This window comes from Ammospiza nelsoni, chromosome Z (assembly GCF_027579445.1).
Source record: "Ammospiza nelsoni isolate bAmmNel1 chromosome Z, bAmmNel1.pri, whole genome shotgun sequence".
NCBI lineage: Eukaryota > Metazoa > Chordata > Aves > Passeriformes > Passerellidae > Ammospiza > Ammospiza nelsoni.
In genome coordinates, this window is record NC_080669.1 from 58339308 (window position 1) to 58363096 (window position 23789).

The window sequence follows — 23789 nt, forward strand, 5'->3', positions numbered from 1 at the left end:
GTCCTGGTGTCTGTTCACAGGGCCTCTCATCTGTCTCCCTGGGAGAGGCCATCACATCCAGGCCTTTCACACCAGGCCCTGTACAAGCTTTTGTGCCTTTTGATTTAAGGTCAGAGTTTGTCCTCTCTGCAGCCCTGCTGGATTGAGGGTGATGGGCACAAGGACACTTAGCACCCGTGTGTAGGGCTGTGGGATGTTCAGCTTTGCTTGCTCAGCAGAATGGGTCCTGTCTAGAGGGGCTCCAAACCCAGGAAGGAATTCTCTCTGCCTTTGGTTTCAGCCTCCATCCTGGGAGCACTCCTGAGGTAAGACAGACACACTCCAAATGACAGCATGTGGGCCCCTGAACAAAGGAAAATCTGCAAATGCACAAATGGTGCAACAGGGGCGCAGTGCAATTTCTCTCTTCCTGCATTCCTGCCTTTGCTGAGTTGTCCTCCCTGCCTGAAACCTGAAGACTGGGAAGGGCACTGTGCCAGCAAGAGGCAGTCTGACACCTCACTGCTGACCAACCAAAAGCCCCTTCATATCATTCAAGCTACAGAACTGCAGGACTAAATAAAAATGTGTCTGAATCTGCACAACCAGGCTCCAAGCAGAGAGTGTCAGGGGCCTCTCTGCATTATTGTGGGACAGTTCATGGAAATTGATCAACTCAGCAACAGGTGGAAGCCTGGCTGAGGACAAGGTTGGGTTTTTCAAAGACTGGGATGTTGCAGTTGAATGCCCAGTTCCTGCTGCTGATCCCAACACTGCTGCTGATCCCAAAATGGGAAATGATATTGAGGGACTAGAGGCCATGCACAGAGGTCCAGAGTGGAGCATTTGTAGATCATTCTGTGTTGAGACTAGCTCTCCCTGCTGCCCACTTTGCCTTTGGCACCTGCTGCCCTGCAGGTGTTCGGCTGCAGCAGATTTCCTGTGGGAAAAGGTGTTGCCCACATGGCCCTGGGCTGTGCCACTCAGGACATGGACATGGTGCGGCACAATGGTGAGGGCAAAGGCACCAGAAGGATGAGGAAGCAGTGCCCAGAGACTGTGTGAGGGAAATAACAATTTATTTTGTTTTTCTTAAATAATTGCAAGGGCCCCTGGTGGGGGGGATCTCTTGCAGGTGGAGCAGAGTCCTGGGGGTCAGGGGCCCTTCTCTTTGAGGGATGCCAAGGACCAGGGGATCTAGGCCTGCTGCTCCGGGCAGAGGGACCTGCCAGCATCACGACTTCCTGCTCTGGCTCCTCACCACTCCTGCTCTGGCTCCTCCTGGGGCTGGTCCTGTCCTGTGGGCATCGTGACACTCGCGGGGTGGCTGTGTCCCCTGGGCTGGGCAGTGTCTCCTGTGATCACTTCCTCCTCGTCCATGGAGACTGCAGAACTGCTGCTGGCTGGAGTCCCCACCTGAGAGCTGGAGGAGCTGGAACTGGAGCTGGAGGAGCTGGAGCTGGAGCTGGAGGTGCTGCTGGCTGTTGGACTGTCATCTTCATCTGTGGCAGTGTGAGAGTGCAGCAGCCTCTGGGCCCCTGAAATGCAGTGTCTCACAATGATGTTGATGATGTCCTGGAGCAGTGGTCCTATGTGTTCCTCCAGGTCTCTCTGCAAGCTCTGGATCATCGTCTCCTGGCCTGGCCCATACACACAGAGCACAAGCCGGAGGTATCTCGATCTCAGCCACCACGGCTCCCTGGTCTCCTGGTACAAGGTCTCTGTCCTTTGGCTCAGCCAAGTCTGTACAGGATCCAGAAGTTCCCGTTGCCGACGGAAAAGCTGTGCCCAGACCTCGGGCAGGACACCACCGACAGCTCTGGCTGCTGTCCCCTGAGGAGAAGAGGGATGGGCCGGCACAGGGCCACGGGGCCTGTTCCCATCCTGGCCGCCGGGAGCTCTCCCTGCCGAGCTCGTGGCTGCTGGCCGCTGCTCAGGGGCTGTGATGACGATCTCCAGAGACTCGCCTGTGTTGTCAGAAAACCTGACAGTTTCTATTGCTGTTTTGCAGAGTGGGCACACAGGATTTATCTGTGCCCACTGCAAGATGCAGCCGCGGCAGCAGTGGTGGCCACAGGGCTGAGCAGAAGCCACATCATGCCAGGTGTCCTGGCAGATGGCACAGTTGCCACCCATCTCTGTGGCCATACTTGGCCTGTGCAGCACATGGAAAGCGCTGAGGATCCGGAGCTGTTCTCTGTTGCTGGTGTCACACCCTGCAGGAGAGGGGAGGAAGGAATGGCCAGGCTGCTGGAGAAGGACATCCCCCAGCTCCCTGAGCCCCATGAAGGGATGTTTCTTTGGGTGGATGTTTTCCTCACACTCTGCTGCAAGCACCTGCAGTGCCTGGCTGCCCCAACTAGGCAGGACTGGGGAAACCCTGCTGGTTGCTCTGGGACTGGCACTGGGACCTGCCAGGAACAGGCACCACTCAGCACCAGAGAAACCTGGATCGATCCTCCACACCTCACAGTCACGCTCCGTAGGAGGTCAGGCCAGAGCCTGACTGGCTCCATCTCTCCCCCTGCCTGTATTTAAGCAGTGAGGGACGAGATGTCACAATGGGCCTCTCGCTGATGTCACCCTCCATCAGCAGGTGATGTCCTCACCAGTGCATGTTGTCAAGAGAAAGATGAAAGTATTTTTCTTGTTTTCAGCTTGTCCATGTTGTTCTGCCTTGACCACCTGCATCATGTGTCCATGGCCATCTCTCATCCCTGCTCCTGACACCTCACCAAGGTTTTCTGTGAGGAGCGGAGTGCTGGGACCAGTCAGCATGGCCTGCCTGTGGCTGGATGATGCCTCCTCCTGTCACTGCCTTTCCCTGGGCAATGCTGGGATTTGGAGAACCTGGGTGCTGGTACCAGCCCTAGGTGAGAGTCTCCCACCCCTGTAGGTTGTGCCCCTGCTTCAGGGAGAAGCAGGAAGGAATGTTTTGCTCCAGCTCCATCCACTACTGCTGGCACTTGCCCACAGTGCCAGATCCCTCTTCACTTCCCAAGTGTCTGTGTTTCTGGAGTGCAGTGCCTTTGTGCTCCTCCCTGTGATGGTGATTGCAGGGGTCTTAGGATGAGGGAAGAGACGAGAATGTTGACTCCATGTTTCAGAAGGCTTGATTTATTATTTTTATTATATATATTATATTAAAACTATACTAAAAGAATAGAAGAAAGGATTTCATCAGAAGGCTAGCTAACAATAGAAAAGGAATGGAATGAATAACAAAAGCTTGTGTCTCAGACAGAGAGTCCAAGCCAGCTGACTGTGATTGACCATTAATTAGAAACAACCACATGAGACCAATCACAGATGCACCTGTGGCATTCCACAGCAGCGGATAATTATTGTTTACATTTTGTTCTGAGGCCTCTTGGCTTCTCAGGAGAAAAAATCCTAAGGAAGGGATTTTTTAGAAAATATCATGGCTACACCTCCCCAGCAGGAGGAAGGAGCCTCTGGAAGGAGCTGGAGTTGCTGTCCCTCCAGAGTGGGGTACAAGGACCAGAGGAACCCTGTCATGACTCTGGAGAGCCCAGGACCCATCACCACATGGGTCATGCTGTGCCATCATCCCCTCTTGCCTCTACAACTTCTCTAGAAGGAGAGCTGAGATATCTAAAACAGCTCATGAGACCCCTGACCCAGAAATAAACCCAAGCATGGAAAATTTTGAGTAGTGTAAAGATTGAGAAGATATAAACCAAACTCTGAAAAAATTTTCTGACCATATAACCTAAGATTTTCCTTTACGCAGCCAAATACAAAACCCAACTGAAGCAGAGAAATACCTACAAAAGAAGTACCATAATGACTCTAAAGAAAAAATCATTGCAATAAGCTAGGCCCTGGCATATGCTTATCACACACTACTAGATACCGTAGAGCAACAAATAGAGGCGGGGGGGGTAAGAAAATCAATCAGCAGCTACTCCAGTCACTCAGGCTACATCCAACCCCCCAGCTACTCAAATTGTAGCTAAAGCAGTGAGCCTAAGCCTATAGCTAAACCAGACAAAAAGTCTAAGCCTGCAGCTAAACAGTAAACCTCAGCCAATAGCTGTTACTCCTACCACAACAAACAAAAATCACACATTTTAAACCAATCACCAATAAACAATGATGACGATCCATGAGAAAGATCCTCAAAACCAAAAACTAACAAAATCAAGAGTCAGAATTAAGTCCTTTTTCCTAAAACACTTTTGTAACCTAAGATTACACTCAATGACCTGAAAACTCTATAGTTAATTAATTAGTCCATCTTTAAGATACTACAAGTGAAACTGCAATTCTAAACGACACTAACGCAAAGCATTTAAGATTGCTGCCACATAATCCAGTTACCAACCAAAAAAGATGAGAGGGGCTGACCCTCACAATCTCTGGGCACGGGTCCTGGGAAGTGTGGCACAAAGATACCTGTATACAAACCATCTCTATATGCAACAAACCCATTGGAAGACCACAGAACAAAAGATTAAACTCTTAAGAAAAATTACAATAATAAAAATTGTCTTCTCAGATGACATAAACACTATAAATCCAAACTTAGTACCATATACGTCCCTGATGTGACAAAAACTTGTACCACTTGGGCCACAAGAATGCACTTCTACTTTAGCAATAATAAAGCAAGATAACAGTAAAGAAACCCTGTTTAATATGGCAAAGAAGCTCCGAACATATACAGCTAATACGTACTGTACTATATGTAGCCCAGCATGCACAAAAACCACAACTGTAGAAACACATCTACAAAAATCAGAAGACAAAGTAAAAGAAAATCACAAAAATCTCAGAAAGGAGATGAAAGAAACCTTTCTCCAAATCTCAACAATACAAGTCAGAAGTTCTAATACCAAACACAACATCCTCCAGATAGGGAGAGAAAGTACACCCCATGAACTAAACTATAAATCTTATGTAACAACAGAGAAAACATAAAGAAATAAGATTAAAAAATTGACTACTGCTCTGGCACAATGGGTACTTAAATTAAAAGACAACAAGACTCAAAGAAAAAATTCCACCAAAAAAGAAACTCCAATGGCCCATAAGCAAACTACCAAGTATAATAATGATAACAACATATTCAATCCCCTTTAAAAAACCTCCCAAACATATATGCAAAAAAAACCCAAAAAGAATAACCAGGCTTAGAGGGGCCCTGCCTCTAGGCAGGTAGAGGCTAAGAAAAGATGTGGTTTTTAGACTGTGTAAATTCATTAGCCTAACACATCAGAACCACAAAAATATAAATCCTTAGTTAAAACTAGTGCACAGTAAACCTTAATCCCACCAAAACATGTAAAAACAAAATCTATTTCTATTACTGGCATGACAAGGGGATGACAAAATTTGACTTTAGTAGAAGCTGAGGTAAGCCCAACTAGAATGAATAAAAACCAATGAATAAAACGAATAAAAACCCCACCCTACTGTGACTAGCTCAAAAGCCCCAAACATTTTAGACATAAACTTCCTTCAAAGTGGGTATTTGAAAGACCCAGACTCAAGTAAGCATTTGAGATAACAACTGTAAAATCAAAGTGCAACAAACAATTAAACACCTTACCTAAACTATCAAAGATCCCATCTACAATAAAACTCCTGAAAGTAGAAAAGCATTTTTAAAATAGTTTATTAATATTCCAAAACATCTACAGTACATCGATAACATCATTGTGTAAAAAACCACAACAATAAAAGTTTAAGAAATTTATCCTAAACTGAGACACCAGAAGGAAGGGTCAACAACCACTGCTCTGGCAGCACAGAGGGAGCTAGGGCTTGGGCAGCATCTCTGTCCTACTGCTACCACGGGCTTTTGTCCTGCCCTCGTGTCCCTGGCTATGGGGCAGGGCTGTATGGGCAAACGTGTCTGCCTAGGGGCTGGGGGGGCAGCAGGGCCTTACGCTGCTTCTGCTCTCTCCACAGTGCTGAAGGAGCTGTGTGTGGGCACACTGCAGGGATCAGCTGTTGCTGCTGCTGCTGCTGCTGCAGGGGAATGGATGCTCCCACAGCAGCCACACAGGCAGCACAGCTCCTCAACAGGAAGAAGAGTCCAGCAGGGCAGAGGCTCCCAGCTCAGGCTACTGGATCTGGGTGACTGCTGGCTGTTGGCCCTTTGTGCTGTGGGGTTGCTCTGTGAGTGCAGCTGGCTTCTTGCAGGCTGATCCCAAGTAAGGGCTTGCCATGGCCCCATCCAGCCCCCCAAAGTGGGAAGCAAAGCTGACCTCTTCCTGCGGCCAAGCTGGGCTCACTTGTTCCCCCAAGTGTGGCCATGGAGCTGTGGCACCCTGAGGGAGGGCATCCCGCGGCAGGCAAGGGCACCCAGTGGGCCGTGGGCACTGGAGGTGTTTGTGCAGAGACGGAGTCTGTGCTGCTGCCACAGCTTGGAGAGGGCAGGGCCAGGGCTGGGGCAGCTTTTCCCAGGTACATGCCAGCTCTCAGGAGCCCCACAGGCACACGCCAGCTGCTGCTCCTTGCTCAGGATGCCACATGGCTCTGCAGGCGCTGAAGGCAGGGCAGGCCAGGCCAGGCTGCAGCGGCGCTGCCCTGGTGCTCTCCACAGGCAGCCTTTGGTTCTCTTTCCCTCAGCAGCAGCAGCAGCAGCAGCAGCAGGGAGCGGTGGCAGAGTCAGGACGAGGAGGAGGTGGCTGCCCTGGCCCTTTGCTCCCGGGCCCAGGCCAGGAGGGCTCTGGCTGCAGCAGGGTGCTCTTCGGGCAGCCCCTGGCAGCCTCTGCATGGAGCACCGCATGCTGCCCCATCCTGCTGGTGTCACTTTTCTTCATCAATACCCTAGCTCCTCTTCACAAGGAAAAAAACTCCCGCAATGTAAAAAGAGCTAGTTCAAGTACAGTTCTACCTGCCTTTGTATTGTAGTTCAGTATATGTATGTTTTGTCTGTAATTTCAGTAATTTCATACTTTTATGAAAATGTGCATTCATCTCTTCACATTTTTTGCTTCTAGTTAGTTGCATACCAAAGCACTGTTGCCTCCACCAAGGCGTGGCGACCTGGTTCAGGAACGGCAGGGAGGCAAACCCCCAGCTGCTCGGGCCATGTGCTCGCAGACACCAATATGGTGGATGGCAAAATGACGTTTATTAACTGGTTACATGGGGTTACATAACCTCGGTTCTGCTTGCATCACAAACGGGGGTCACTGGCCAACAAACGGGGGCTAAGTAACTTTAACAGCTGAGGGGAGGGGATTCTGTCTGCCTGTTCAACACGAAATCTTCCGACCGCCTGTCCCCAATTTCTCACAAAGCACTTATTTTTTAAATTATTTATTGCAGTTGTTAATTTTTATGTAGCATATTTTATATAAAAAATATATGTTTTAAAAAAACATCTTTTGGGTAGCTTTCCTCATTCTTAAAAAAAATATCCACAAGCCATTTTAGTCTCTGTATCTCAAAGTTGGCTCATACATGTCTATTTTAAACCAGGACTACACTACTTTAATAGGATTGAGAAGGATCCATGAAATGCACACCAGTGATTCCTCTTGTCAAATATCATGGCCCTGCCATGAGCCTGGTTTTGGGGGTTTTTTGGGGTTTGTTTGTTTTTTCCCTCTCTCATCAGTTTAACAGCAGACACACATTGAGTTGCAAACTTAAGGCAGATAAGCAGAATAAAAACAATGTGATGGGCCTTTGGGAGCACCCTTGCTGATCTTTCTGCTTTTTCAGTTAAGCAAGGCTCTGATCCATGCAAAGAGATTGCACTTAGTGCTACACAACCATTTGGCTGGAACTCTGCTGATTTCTAGGAACAGCTGGAGGCCTCTATCTCCCCGGGATGTTTTGGCTGTCCCAGGCTTTGTTGGGTTTTGGCTGCAAATTCTGATCTAGAAGTACCATGGCTGGGCAAAAACTGCCCATGGGCCATATTCCAAAGGCACTTTGGTCTGGAGTTTGTGAATGAAGGACAGCCTTATCATATTCCAAACCACATTTAAAAAATCATGAAAAAGAACTTTCCATCTTTAAAAAGCAACTGACAGTTCAGAAGGGAATGTAGAGCTTATTCGCAGACTGAAAAGGAAGGAAATCTTCCAGTGGAATTGTGGTTTACAGAGTTTTTGCTCTGACTCCCACTCACAGCTGGCACTGGGAAAAGTCATGTCCCTGGAGGTGTCAGTGTCTTCTGTCTGCCATGAATTGTTTTGCTGCAATCAGAGGCATCTCAGTGGAGAGAAGCTCAGCTGATGTTAGGAACAGGAGCTGCCCCAAGGAGAAAAAAAGAAATGAACTTTTACTTCCCAAACCCATCTCTGCACAGGTTCAAGCAGGATTCCTCTGGTTCCCAGAAATACACAGAAATAGGGCTGAGAAGGCCATCTGGACATAAATGTTCATGCCCAAGACCTTGCTGATGCCATTTGGGTTTTGCCTTTTTTTCTATGTTTTTTATATTCTTTGCGCATATATTTGTAGCTTTGTAGCCTACTGTATAGTGACCAGTTTTCCCAATACTTTCCCAAGGCCTTTCCCTAAGCAAAAAGACAAAACAAATTCCAGAGCTCCAAGCACTGGGGGGTCCAAGGCCCCAGCGCCATTTTGGCTCTTCCTGGGAACGAACCCTCTGGGGAAGTGGTGGAGTCACCATCCCTGGATGTGTTTAAAAGAAGACTAAATGTGGCAATCGGTGCCGTGCTTTAGTTGAGGTGTTAGGGCACGGGTTGGACTCGATGATCTTGAAGGTTTCTTCCAACCTAGGGATTCTGTGATTCTGTGACTGAGGGAGCTTTTCCTGCAGCCCTGGAAGGGCTCCGGGGGCCCTTGGCCAAGGACGGGGATCAGGGCTCCTGGAAAAGAAGCAAAGGGCGCAAGGCATAGGCCGAAAGGGCAGAGCTGCCCCAGCGCGGCCCAGAGCGAGCCTCATGTCCTCCTCCTCAACCTGCGCCCTCTGCGCTGCCCTTCGCGGCGCCAGCGGCTCCTCTCGCTGCGGGGCTCCAGGGCGTGCTGAGGGCCGGGCCCCTCCTCTTTCGGAAGCGCCGAAGCCTCGGTGGCGAGCGGCTGCTGCTGTGGCCGGCAGGGGAGAGCTGCAGCTGCGGCTGCGGCCCCGGGCACGGCGAGCTGCCGCTATGGCCGGCTCCTGCCGCGGCTCCTGCCTCTGCTCCTTCCCTGTGCGCACAGACACCGCCGAGGGCTGCCCGGCAGCTCCGTGTCGCTCCGCAGCGGGCCCGGCCGGGCTGCTGCTCTCTGCGGCCTCTGCCCGCCGCTGCCGGCCCCGCCGCGCTCCCGCCTGCCTCTGCCGCAGCCGCGCCCACACGGGGGACAGCACATTGCGGCCGGCTCGGAAAAGCCCTGCCCGCAAAGCGCCCGCCACGGCCCCGGCCTCAGGGCACAGGCTGCCGGCGTCCTCGCAGCTGCGAGCCGGCCTGGGCTGCCTGCCGGCCTCGGGCACAGGAGCAGCTCTCCGCAAGCTTTTTATAAACGACCCAGACTCCGAGTGGGAATGAGTTATAGATGTTTTATTGAGAACAATAAAAAAATCAGCAAAGCAAAAGGGACAGGACTGGGTGCATGGCAAAATGCCAGAGGCTCGTGCACAAAATGGCCTTTTATACCCTTGATAACACATCTTTATGCATTGTGAGAAACGACGTCTCACTTCTTAAAATTTTAAAAGGTTCCTTGAATCGCAACAAGGGACTGAATAAAGAAAAAGGGACAGCATTGGCTGTCCGGTGGGCCTGTTCACAAGGCCTGCCCCTGCAACAATCCTTGTATACGCTTATTGCCGCACCAAGCCCCTGGTAAGCTGACCCTCCCCACACACGTGCATGTGGCACTCTTCTGACCCAGCTCGTCCTTCCTCTTCCTGACTTGATGGTAGACCAAATGTTTGTAAAATAATTGAATTTTATTTTTTTTTTAAGAATAAAAAACTGGAGGAAAGCCTCCTATGGTTGTATAAGTTTTCTTAACAAAGAAAAAGTCATGTTAACCTTCCCAGCTCTGCCTTGAGAGGTTTTAGAAGTCTTATAATCTGTTTAAATTTTTCAGAGTTCATAATAAATGAACTAAAGAATTCTAACAGAACACCAAAAAAAACTCCCATGAGGAATGGTTGACTTCACCTTCCTCAACGTGGTGACTTCACCCTCAACATGGTGACTTCACTCCTTTTCTGTGGCAATGCTGTCACCTCAGCAGCAGTGGCATCATGGCAGTGAGTCTGAGCGGCGGCAGCTCTCTGGCAGAGCCGCTGCTGCCTACTCCAGGGTCAGGCAGGCCCCTGAGCAGCCTCGCTGCACGGCCAGAGCCATCTCGATGCTGCAGTGCAGGCCAGAGGCGCCGCTCAGCCAGAAGCTGCAGGACTTGCCGCAGGGCAGCGCCGTGAGCTGGCAGTGGCGCGACTGTGGCAGGAGCAGCCAGGCCAACAGCACCAACGTTTGCACCCAGCGGGTCACTTTCTTGGCATCCAAGTAGGAACCCGTGCAGAGGGTGTCCATCAGGTACCAGTCCTGATCCGTGGGCAGCTGGCCACCGGAGGCGTGCAGAAAGCACGTGTGCCCCAGCAGCTGCTCCCCAGAGCACAGGCACTCCAGCACCACACGGATGCGCCTGGCTGGCGGCCACTTGGTGCTCTCCAGGATGAAGGAGTGGCCAGGGGGTGGCCGCAGGATGACCAGCGGGCGGTAGATGCTGCTGTGCTCCTGGACACCGCAGGCTGCAGGGTTGGTGTCCATCTCAACAGCTGGGTGCAGCTCCGGCATGAAGCTCCTCCTGGAGAGCACTCGGCAGACACCAAGGAGCTCGTCCACCAGCTCCTGTAGCACCTTTGTGCTGGGCAGGCCCTGCTGCAGAATCACAGAACAGCTGGGCTTGGGAGTGACCTTTATGGACCATCCAGTGTAACCCCACAGCAACGAGCAGGGACATTCCCAGTGAGATCAGGTTGCTGACAGCCCACTCCAGCCTTATCCTAGATGTGCCCAGTAGTGATGGGCTGGGCACAGCCAAAGTGCTGCCACCCCTGTCTGCACCCTTGACCTTCTCATGCTCACTGACCTTCTCCTTGCTGCTGGATCCCTCCTGCATCCTGCAGCTGGCAGAGCCACTCTTCCATCTCCTGACCAGCCAGAAGGCCAGAGAGAGCAGAAGAGCCTCGGTGACCAAAGGCAGCCAGGGCAGCTGCCATAGAGAAAGGAACAGCCTTTCCATGATGGACTTGTCCTCATGAATCTCCTGAAGGAGCCGGATCATTTCCTGGTGCAGATATTCCTCGCACTCCAGCATCCGTTTAACATCATCCTTTTTCAATTTGTAGATTCAATTTCAGCACAGCATAGGTGGCTAACAGGGCCAGGATGAAGGCCACTGTTGGAAACATGGCCTGGTTGGAGAAAGGGGGCTCAGCTTGTCTGGCTGGGAGGGAGCAGGAGGCAGGTGGCACCTGGAATGTCCCCAGAGCCTCTCTGGGCACCAGCCATGCTGACAGCCCCAAGCCCCTCTACCCCCAGCCCTGGGGACAGTGCCCTGCCCTAAGGGTCCCAGCTTTCCCTCTGGCTTTAAACCCCCAGGGCACCTTTCCCAGCCCCCAGCCAGCCCAGCTGTCCCCCTGTGTGTGCACTCACTGGCTGCCAGAATCCAACTGCCCGGTGCTGCCCCTGGACACAGGTGCCAGCATGACCTGTCCTCTGTGATGTCACAGCCAGCAGAACCATGTCGCTCAGCTGCCAAGCTGGCCGTGCCCCTGCTCCCAGCTCCCACTGTGACCCGTGCCCTGGCATGTCACAGCCCCCAGAGCCCTGGTCCCCACTGCCGGCCTCAGCGGCTCCTGGGCATCCTCACCCTGAGTGCAAAGGCAGCCACAGGAGCCCCCCAGGGCACTCTGGATCCAGGCTGCAGACACCCTAAAGCCAGCACTGAAAGGGACGTGGATGGGGACTGCAGCTGGATCTTCAGTGCTCACCACCCCTGACTGCCCTCTGAACCCAAACCTCACCTGCAGCACCTTGAGCACATTTACCTTTCTGGCCCATCCTGGAACGTGGTGTTCCCACATCACACACCAGCCCTTTGCAGGGAGTGACCAGCTCCCAGCTGCTCTGCTACCCTGGCCTTACTTTCTGTTTCCCAGCAATGAACGGATACACTCATGAGAATCCCAGCAGAATGTTTCCTTCTCAAAAGTTCTTAGGCAAAAAAACTCCACCAATCGCTATTTTGTGCACAGAGAAGGACGTGCTGACAAGCATAAGGCACAGGCAATATAGGGCTCTGACGTAAGAGCTCCTGAGCCATAGGATTCCATACATTGCTGTTCCCAGGGGCTTTGCTCATATTTTATAGCCAGTTCTGGATGAGGGCTGCTGCTGACAGGGTAGGATGTCTGTGATGTCTCAGGCTCAGCCATAGCAGCTCAGTGTCAGCAGTGGGAGCAAAAAGCAAACAAAACACAATCAGACAAGGGGGTGTCTCCTGCACGGTACCGAGTCAAGGCTCTGCTGCCAAAGCACCCATGAGCACATTGCACTGACTCAGCATCAGCTACAGGTGTTCTCCTGTTCCAAGGGAGATGGTGCTGGTGCTGTTCACAGCCTTTTTCACCAACTCTGGGTAGTTTGTTCAGCTGTCCAGCAGAGCTGGACACATGATGGACCTCAGGCACTCCTCAAGAGAGCAGAGATCATGAGGGAGTTCATGAGGGATGTGTTGGACGTGCCTTTGCCCTGAGGGTGCTCGTGCTGCATGTGCCATTGCTACCATCTCTCCTAAAGCAAGACACCCCTAAATAAACAAGTGCCCAGCATGGCACAGTGTCTGCAAAGTGTCGGGAGTCTTTGCTGTCATTGCTGTCCTTTGCTGTCCCAGCTGCTCCTACGAGGCGTGTCCTGCCCCACCTTGCTGCTCTGGCTGCCTGGGGTCACACCTGACTGAGAAACCAGGGCTGGGCCCATGGTGGTAGTAACCCTTTTAGTCTGCTTCTCATATTTTTCTTGGCATTTACCCAATTTTCTTTTTCTTTCATCTTTCATGAAAAAAAGTTGTATTATCACTTTGGATTCCCAACATGTAACCTCGTTTGTGTTTTAATCTCACTTTCAGGTATATTTAGAACTAAATTTCTTTGCAATTGTGGATCAAGGCTCCTTACCTTAAGCCTGTCAGAACGTCCTGCTTAGCTACTTCCCATGTTAAAGTCATTGCTCCATAAATTCTAGAAAATTCAATATAAAGATCATTCTTGCCTAAGAGTCACATGTCTGTGCATATAGAGTTTACAACACACCTTCATGTTTATGTCTACAAGGCTATGTTGTAGTGCTTCCACATCCTGCCCCAAAATCTGTAATTCCTTAATTGAAGTTTGAATTTTGGATTGCCTTACATCTGTGTGTGTGCATCTGCAGGAGGGGACATGGTAGAAGTGTCAGAGTAACAGCAAGATGTTGCAAGGAACAGAGGCTTTATTAGAAATGTGTTCAACAAAAACCCAAACCAACAAACTGCTAATGGTCTTACAGTCTCAATCAAACTTACTTTTATTACAGTAAAATACTGTGACCTAAGAGCTGTGCAATAGCAATATCTCAGAGCTACAGTACTTGTTTAAAAACCAAAGAAATAGCACTGAAATGTTTCATTTCAAAAGTACACTTTACCTAAATTGGAAACATGACAGTTTTTGTTTTCCTCTGAAGCATGATGCTAAATGTAGCATTTTAAAAAATATGTTGGAAACCCAGGACTTAAACATCTTTTGATCATATGGTGATAATTAATAAAGATATTATTCTTTTGAACTTCTTTGGAGAAGATCCATCTGTAATGCTTAATCATCCACTTATTAAATTTGCCAGTTCATTTTATAGCAATTTCATACCTTTATTCACATTCCCAACTTTGTGGTTTAGTTCTAAAAATTAGCTTATTTTAACTGAACCATGCAGCAATTTGCTTTGACTCTGATGGAACTTTTTTTGTATACAATTTTGTTTGAAGAAATGAAACACTGGGGCAGTTTTTGAGCTCTTCTTATGTCCCACAGCAAATAAATAAAAATCCATCTGTTTTATGAGAGCAGGTTGTATAAAAAGGCAGATGAGGTGAATTACGAAGTGGTTAAAACTCAAATATTTTTGAAGCCATAAGCCTGAAGTCTGAAGTCTGTCTCCTCTTGCGTGGGAAGAAATTAAAGAGAAAGCAAAGCAACTACTGCTTGATAAATTTTGCCTTACTTACTTGCTCAGCTGTGTGGTGCACCCAGCCCATGCACCAGCTGCTGAAGCATGAATTTGTTTCGCTCCTCAAATGAAGCTGAAATCACTTTTGGAAAGTGGTGAACCCACACACATTTATGGTGTCAAACATGTTTTATATTTGTGTCTGTTGGTGGAATTTGCAGCACATCCTTGAGTAAGATTGATTCTGGTTTTGGTTTGATGAAGTTATTTTTAGGAGAAATGTTTTTTTTCCTTCTTAAATTATTTTCAGCTACCATTTTTACTTTACTTTTGTTGTTGTTTGGTGAATTACGAAAAGGAAAGGATAGCAATCAGCCTAGGCATAAAGAGTGGCAAAGCATCATTCAGCTGCAGTAATACCAAAATCTCAAGAGAGTCCACAGTACCACAGGGTGGATTGCGGCGAGGGTGTATCTGGCCTGGGTGGTCAGTGTCTGGCTAGCAGAGGGTAGCCGACACCCAGCTGCAATCCAATGCGAGCACCCCTTGGCATCTGAGGGCCTCGGGCTGTGCTCGCCTGTGGACAGATCTCACTGCCAACGCGACTGGAATAAGGAGCTGGACTCTCGATGGGGTCAAATCAGGTTTAATGAGCACCCAAGACAACAACCAGGTGGAGACCCCAGGGAGAGACCCCGAAATAGGGGTGGAATGAGGTTATAAAGGGGATGGGTGTACAAAGGAGGGGTTTACACTGAACCAATAAGGAAGGGTGGAGGGATGAACCTAACATAACTGACATAAAGTGGAAACCAATAAATACAAAGTAAAGGAGGGGCCCGGGACCACAGCCAACCACAACCCCCAGAGAGAAGATGATTCTGGAAAGCTAGGAGGAGTGGGGGGTGATTGACTGGGCCCAGGGAGGAGAGAAAGTCCACATATAAGGAAAAAAGGGGGAGGAGAAATTATATAACTTAACTGACACTTAATGCCAATGGCGGGAAAACTGGGAAGGGCAAAACCATTTACATAAAACGGGGGGAACAATACAAAATGGGGGAGCTATACAATAAACCTAACAAACACACTACTACAGTGGATCAGCAGAAATGCCTCCTGGTGACTGATCAGGGCTCCAGCTGTGTAAACAGTGGCCCTGTGTGAAAGCACAAAAGGCAAAGATCCCAGGCTGGGATAAGAACAAGTTACTGGGAAGCACAACAATATTGAGAACAGAAGGAATAAGACAAAGAAATGATTTAAAGGGAGAACTGTGACAACACCGACCCGGCTCTTTTGGACCATGTATTTTCTCCCACCTGGAAAGGACACCCTTCTCCCTGGGAGAGAGAGAGAGTTCCTTCCTTTCTCTGTCTCTGACAATGGCCTGAGGTGGGATCGAAGATACTGACGGAGACATGGCCGAACTCTCATGTTCTTTGGTCCCATCTCACATCATTGCCAGGTGCAAGCAAAGGGACAGGTGTCTTCCTAATGTGGATCTTGGGGAATGTGGGTCACCAGGTCTCCGCCCAACACGGATCCTGTGATGGGGGATAAAGTTGGAGCAGAGGACAACGCTCTTTGTGCAGTGGGGGCACTCACAGGGCTGCCCTTACTGGTGGGTTTGTTGCTGTTGGGTCAAGGATGACAGCCAGGAGAAGCTCTTCCCACACTCCAGACCTTTGTAGGGCCTCTCCTAGTGTGGATGTGCCAGCGAGGGATGAGGTTGGATTTGAGGCAGAAGCCCTTCCTGCAGTCAGGGCAGCAGAAGTGCTCGCCTCTGTGTGAATCCACTGGCACAGGAAGAGACTGGAGCTTGTCTGAAACCTCTTCCCACACTCAGGACACTCACAGGGCCCCTCCCCAGTGTGGATCTGCTGGTGGCAGATCAGGAAGGAGCTCGTGCTGAAACTCTTCCCACATTCCTGACTCTCCAAGGGCCGTTCACCACTGTGGATGTGCCGGTGCCTAATGAGGACAGAGCTGTTATTGAACTCTTCCCACATTCCAAGCATGTGTAGGGCTGTTCCCCACTGTGGATCATCTGGTGACACATCAGACTGGAGCTCTGGATGAAGCTCTTCCTACATTCCCCACACTCATAGGGCCATTCCCCAGTGTGGTGCTGGGTCAGGCTGGAGCTCCAGCTGAAGCTCTTCTAACATTCTCAGCACCCGTAGAGCTTCTCTCCATCAGGAAGCTGCTCATACACCACCAGCTCCAAGCTCCAGCTGGATCTCTGGCTGCCATCCTGGCACAGGGTGGCCCTTTCCTCCTTGGAGCACACTGGGCTGGGTTTGGAGCCCCTCCTTCTGTGAGATCTTTGGGGTTCTTCCTCCCCATTAGATTCCTGCACTGTGGAGCTGCTCAAAACAGCCTCTTCCACGAGGTTCTGCCATGGGGATTTGTCCTCCTGGTCTCCATCCTCAGCTCCTTGTCTGGGGGAGGAAGGACAAGGAGAGGATGGACAAGGAGAGGATGGGCTTTTCCTCCATGCCAGAGGAAGGGGAAGGAGATCTCCCCAGTCCATCCCTGGAAGGACGATGTCAGCAGTGGGGCTGTCCTGCAGCCAGGGGCAATGCTGGGCTGGGAGATGGAGGAGGAAAGGGGCAGTGACTTCCTCCTCACCTGCCTGGGTGTTCTGGGGCATCTTCCTTTTCCTTTCTGCCTGCTTGTTCCAGGCAAGGTTTGGGAAAGGGAAGTCCTGTTTTGGAGGGAAGCAAGATGAGAGTATAATTGGGCTGGGAGTTCCTTCTGCCCAAATCTCACTGTAGAAGTTACCAGCTACCTTGTGTCCATATAAACCTCTGAAATACCAAGATTCAGAAAAAGCTCCCACCCAGGAGTTCCCCCACTCTGGTCTCTCCTCTTTGGGGTCTCCTTTGTGGGCTCCCCCCTCTCTGGGCTACTGGAGGTCCTGGGGATCCCAGAGGTTCCCCTTCCCTGGGCTCCCCAGTTTGGTGACAGAGCGGCTGCAAGGTCTTCCCTGTTGGGGTCCCTGTTTCAGGGCTCTGGAGTACTCATGGGTCCCCCTTGTCCGTGCTCCCAGTATCTCCAGGCTGCCAGAGTTCCCCCCTCTCTGGACATTCATTTGGTCTCCTTTTCAGCAGACTAGCTGTTTTTATCTCACCATGTCTGCCTGTCCTTGGCAGAGTTGGCCATTTCTCATGATTTGGAGTCAGCTACAGCATCAGGAAGGGGCAGCAATTTTGTCAGCATTGATGTCAAAGCTAAAGTGCTGTCTCGTGGATGGATGTTGCTTTATTCAAGGGATTTTTGGCCTAGAGTTTTAGCGAACTCTGGTGTCTTCCCAAACAGCATTGCCTTTTTCTTTCCTCAGGAATCACCTCTTCTTTTTCTTCCCCCCATCTGGGGAGAGCTCCCATACAAATGCCTCCTGCAGCCAACTCTTGTCACTGTAGACTGACAAAGGAGATCTCGCAATGGAGAGAGACTCCCTAGAGCGGCTGTGGGGAGCTGAAGGGAGAAGCTTTGTCCCTTAGTCTTGAAGTCTTGTTGGGAAGCTGCTTGTGCTCTGGGGGATGGACACCAGTGATGTTTATCCAAGCCTTGCAGGTTCATTCCTGAGCTTCCTGACACACCACAGAGACTTAAAGGCTGTCAAATTGGAGCACAAATTTCAGTCTGGGAACTTTTTGAAATGCTTCAATTATTCTTTTTTTTTTGCTTTTCTGCAGAAATATTGTCATCATCTTTTGCTTCCAGAGAACTTTTTCCTACCTTTTGGGGAATTCCTTTTGGTGCCCTCCCAGATCAGGCCAATTCCCAGGGCTCCTTCCCAGAGTGAGGTGTAGCCCATGGCCTCCACTCTGCAGCTGGAACAGAAGGAAGCACAGAGCTTACTGTTGTGGGAGAGGAGCTTCTCTTTCCTGTCTGCTTTCCCTTTGGGACAGGTTGGTGTGTGCTCATTTGATAAAGGCAGGTTTAAACTCTGAAGCAGTTGTGTTTCAAACTGCTCCCTTCTCAAGCTCTTCTGTGGGTATCCTTGGACAAAAGGCCTCTTGGTGGGAGCTCTATGTGGCAGGTTAAGGAAGGAGATTGATATTTCAGGGTTGTGACTGCTGAAAGCAGTTGGTTTTCGGAGGTGTCCAGAATTGGGAGTGGCTCCTTTTCTCACTGGCCTGCAGAAAAGGAAGCTGCAAAGTGGGAATTTCATTTGTGGAGATGGCCATTGGGGTGTTTGCCAAGAGATGGGCTGGCAGAGAGGCAGGTCTCCTGCTAAACTGGCTGTGTGTTTGTTTCAGTGGTGGGGAGGGTCAGAGATGCAGACACAGACACCAGCTGAAGGAATGATGTAATTTACTCTAATACAAAAGTGCAAAAAAGAGTCAGGAAAGGATAAGCTAAGCAATGCACCTCAGCATTATTACAACAGGGTGTCTCCAGTGATTAAGGAAGATATATCATCAAGTACCCTAATGCTTTCCCCTTCATCCAGAGCTGTACATCAGCTGGGGGAAGCTGTCCCAGCCAAGCCCTGCAGAGCCACGGCCAGGAACCAGGAAATCCTGCGGTGCGTCCACCTTTGCCGGCCACGAGGCTTCCAAGTGCGCTGTGAGAGTAGGCCGGCTCTGATAGTGCAGGACAAGCAATGTGCCAGAGCTTCTGCTGGGGGACAGCTGGTTTCATTCTCCTCTTGGTTTTCTCCCTGAGCCTGCTTAGGAACCAAGGGAGCTGGCTTGGAGCCAGCACCCCCAGGCCAGGCCAGATGTGGCCTTGTCCAGATTTGAAATGCTGAAAGGTTTCCCCAGGCAATGGATACCTCGATCTTATTGCTAACAACATTTTGTTAATGGGTGGATACATAGATCCAATTGCTGTCTGTGTCCTTACAAAGTGCACCAGTAGAGTTGAGTTGCTGAGCATATGCACAGTTCCATGCAATGCCTTGTGTTCCTGGAAGCTGTACATCCCATTGTCTCCTCTGCAGAAGACACAAGCTATGAAAACAAGGCCAAGCTTTAACCTATGTTTTTTACCCTCTGGACTTGTTAGACACAATATTTTTTCAAAGGACTGCATTTGCCTCTCCTCCGCTTTCTTATTTAAAGAAGAGAGCTGAAGGAGTTTCAGGCATGTGAGTGCCTGATCTCTCTTTGCCTCTAAAGGCTCTGCCTCTCAGAGCCCCGGTTACCTGCCGGTGCTTTGGCATGGGAGTCATTAATTCCCTAAACTCCATTCCCTAAACACAAGTGGACTTCGACTGCAAAGCCGCTCTTTGCAGTGGGATTGCTTTTGCCCTACAGCCTCCATGGGCAAGGGCTTTTTGGGAGCAGGGGTCATCAGAGCCTGTGTCCTGAAACAGACCCAGGAAAAGGAGCAGATCCTGCTGCCTTCAGCTACTGCTGATCCTAGCAGCAAGTCCCCTGGCAGTTCCTCCATGGAACTTCGCACAAAGGGCTTCCATCATATTAGTGCTTGTGAGACCTTAATTGCTTCCCAGTTGTCCTGGATTTTGGAGCATCTCAGCACTTGTGTCCATGGCCCTTCCTTCATCCCCAGCCTGCAGCAGTCACAGTCACTGGTGCCTTCCCCTTTGCTGCAGCTCATTTGCCAAAGTGCTGCCAAAGGCAGCAGAGCTGGCTCAGGATGCTTGCTGGCTTCTGGTCTCTGGGATGAGCTTCAGGGGGACACTTGGAGCACTTCCTAAAGAGCTGCCTGTGGGATGGGGGGTGGATTTGTCCTCCCCGGTGTCGGAGACTGAAATACTATAGTTTATGGTTTAAACATTTTCATGAAAGACTTCTGCCTACTACAGCAGAGCTGTGTTACAAAAGCTGCACAGATGACCACCACACCCTGAATGGGGCTCTGAGAGGCCCTATGGGGTTCTGTGATGAGGAGGAGATAAAGTAACAGTTCAAGGGCATTCAGGAAGCAAAGCCAATGCCTTCAGGGTGGAGATGACAGCCCCAGGGCTATCAGCTGCCAGGTTCACACAGACCCTGGCACCAAACCTGGGGGCAAAGAGGCTTTGGATGAGTGTTGGAAAGCCTCTGCTGAGAGGCAGTGGCTGCCCATTCTCTGCTGGGCAGAGCAGCCCAGCTGTGGGGCCCTTCACTTCGGGAAAGCTTGTCCACAACAGAGGAGCTGATGTGCCTCATCAAAGGGCCCCCCAAAGAGGTGCCCAGACCCTGCATCACAGCACTGCAGCCCAATGCCACAGACCCTCAGTTTAGCAAGGGACAGTGTCCAGCTGGCCCCCCACAAGGGAGGCACCTGGGCATTCCCACCAGCCCAAGGCGTGTATTAATCCAGGGAATCCCTCACTTGTCAGGATGTGTGGCAGTGTGGTGTGGGACCCTCACCACCAAGGCGACCAGATGGAGGAGAGCAGCGAGACATGGTGGGACCCTTGGATGTGTGATAAGGCTGTCACACATAACCCCTGCCACCCTCTCCCTGTCCCCGCACCACCCATGCACACTTCTTTCTCCTCCTTTCTATTCTCTTTGCCTCTTTTACTGTTCAATAAAATACACCAATTTAGCACAAATCACAGAACACCCATCACAGCTGACAAATGGCATTTCTGGCAGATTGCTACAGCCACACTGCTGATCCACAAATACATGACAATCAATTTCAGTTGAAAAATGTAATTTATTACAAAGTGCTACACCCACACTTACAATAGAGAACTATACAAATCTCAATTTAGGTTAAAACCAGGAATTTATTCGATTATTACAACCAGTCTGTGTAAAAATATACAAATACTAACTTCAGTTAACAAAAGTTAATTTATTGCAACCTCTGAAACAACTCACAATACACAAAGATCAATTAGGCATTTAATAACTTATTACATATAACTACAAACATACAGCCCATCTAGAAATACAAAAATAAGAATTCCCTCTCTAAATAGCCGTGTACCAAGAACTCATAGAATTATACACAGAACCAATAGAATTATACAACGATACAACTCCATACATGTTGAAATATAAATAAATAGATAAATATAAACAAATATATAGAAATACATATATAAAAATATACAGATATAAATATAGATTGAATATTACATATTATATACAATAAATATATAAACAGATATACAACACAAACCTATCTATAAATACAAAAATATCACTGTGCCAAGATAAATATCAACACAAATTCATAAATACAAATATACAGCTATACATATGGATACATATAAAAATATAAAAAAAAATATATATATACCTATGCAAATACCAATATAACTATTTAAAGACCCATATGCCTATAGCTGCATCAATAGAAATAAATAGCAACACAACTGTATAAATAGGAAACAGAACTAAACACAGATATAACAACATCCATGTATACTTAGATACAAATATACACATAGATGTAATTACAGACAAATATGTATGTACACTCATACATATATACAGAGCATACATCCCTGAACACCATACAGACAGAAATAGTCCTATACAAATAGCAACCCACATATGTACATATCCCAATGATAATCCATCCCTATGTGCACTTCTAGACATGTCTACAAGGAACTCCAAGCAGAGGGATCCCAGCTGCCCCATCTTCAAAGCCTCTTCCTCCATCTCCTCCTCCCGTGCAGAGCAGCTCTCCTGGGCAGCGACAGCAGATGGGACATCTGGGAAGCAAAGGGAACACTGAGTGAGTATGGGGACGTTTCCCTTGGCAGCAGCTGCACTTCCATCAGGGAAGAGGGAATGTCAGAGCCTCCCCAGGAGGGTCGGAAAGAGAAAGCAGCCGAGCGGGCCAGGCTGTGGTGAGCGCAGCCGCGGCGGGACTGTCCCGCAGCCCCGGCAGCCCGGCAGAGCCGGCACAGCTCCCGGGCCCTGCCGGCACAGCTGCCTTGCCCAAGGACAGCCCCTGTGCCAGCCGGGGCAGCTGCGCTGAGCAGCCCCAGCACGGGCAGGGCCCGCTCCTGCCCCGCCGGGCAGTGCCCACGGCCGCAGCCCACGGCAGCCTCAGCCCCAGCCTGCCTGCCCGGGCCTGTGGCCTCACCCGGGCTCTCTCCAGGCTGGCAGCAGCAGGTCCCCGTTCACTGCTCTTGCTGCTGGCCTTCAGCTCCTCCCTGCTGCCTCCCGTCAGTCTGTGGCTGTCCTCAAGGTCTTCCTTGCAGCTGGGGCAAAAGTGGAGGCTCTGGAATTGCTTCCAAGGCCTGACAGAGCTGCAGTCCCGGAGCCCTCTGTGCTCCCTGCTGGCCCCCTCCATCCCCTCAGCCCTGCCATGCTCTCGGTGAAGCCCTGGCCCCCTTCAGTTTCTTCAGCCCCTCACAGTCCTCTCACCCCCTCAGTCCCTTCTGAGCCATCCCATCCACTTAGACCCACCACCCCATCAGCCTGTGCCACTTCCCTGTCACCTCAGTGCCACCATGGCCCTCGGCTGCCCCACAGCCCTCAGCCCCAGCAGCAGCTCAGGGTCACCATCCCTTGGACGCCACCGCCCCCTCAGCCCCCTCAGCCCCCTCAGCCTCACCATCCTTCAGCAGCTCCTCAGGGGACAGTGCCTGGGGCCAGCGGCAGCTCCCAGCACTCCAGGGACAGCCAGGGCTGGAAGTGCTGCTCCGCCCGGCCCGGCCGCCAGCTCGGACCCAGCACAGGGACAGGGGACACAGGGGGCACCGGGGGAAAAGCAAGAGGTGAAAAAGGCAGCCGAGGGGGAAAGAGGTACAAATGCAGCCTAAGCCTACACAAACAACAATCTATCCATCAATCTCTCCATCTAAACATTCCTATTCCTCTTACTATATAACTATACACATTTATAAATCTAACTTCATTTACATCTATAGATATATATGTATATATATTTTACTCCACAGATATAAAAATCTAACTCTGAAAATCTATAAATGTAAATTTATAATAAAATATAATTATATCACTTCTCTAACTGTATACAAATCCACATTTAACTATACAGATCTATCAATATATGCCCATGTAAACAGAACACTATCATCTATAAATGGAACTATAACCACTAATAAATAGAACCATAGAAATCTCTAAACATATCTACAAACAGAGCAGTTCTACCTGCCCGATGGTCACAGTCTCTCCCCTGTCTCTTCCTGCCATGCAGGGCAGCCCTCCTGGAGATGTTGGTCAGATGGCATCTGGGAAGCAAAGGGAACGCTCAGTCAATATTGGCCCTTCTGCACCTTTCCCTTGGGCAGCAATTGTCCTTCTACCAGGGGCTGTCAAAGATGGCCTGAAAGGCAGACTCTCACTTGGCAATTGGAAGCAATCTGCCCTTAAAAGAACAGGGACCATTCCAAGTGTTCAAAAGTGTGTTTCAAAACACTGAAGTATCTTGATAAAGTCTCAGCACTCACAGAGTAAATGGCACTCAGGAGAGCTTGAAACACAGACAGTCCCAGCTGCCACAAGGAAGCCCAGCCTTGTTCTTTCTCTGTGCTGACAGAGACCTCAGTCCTTACTGAAATGGCTGAAGCTGAAGGTGCTGGGAGCTGAGTCATGAACCAGCTCCATTACTGGCATCTACAACCTGCCCTCTGCAGTGAGCAGCAGCTGCTGCAACTCGACCATCAGCTCTGGCAGGAAGGGCTGGGAGGGACAGAGTTCCCTATGAGGCCTGCAGGCTGCACCAGCTTGGCTAAGGAATGGATCCACAGTG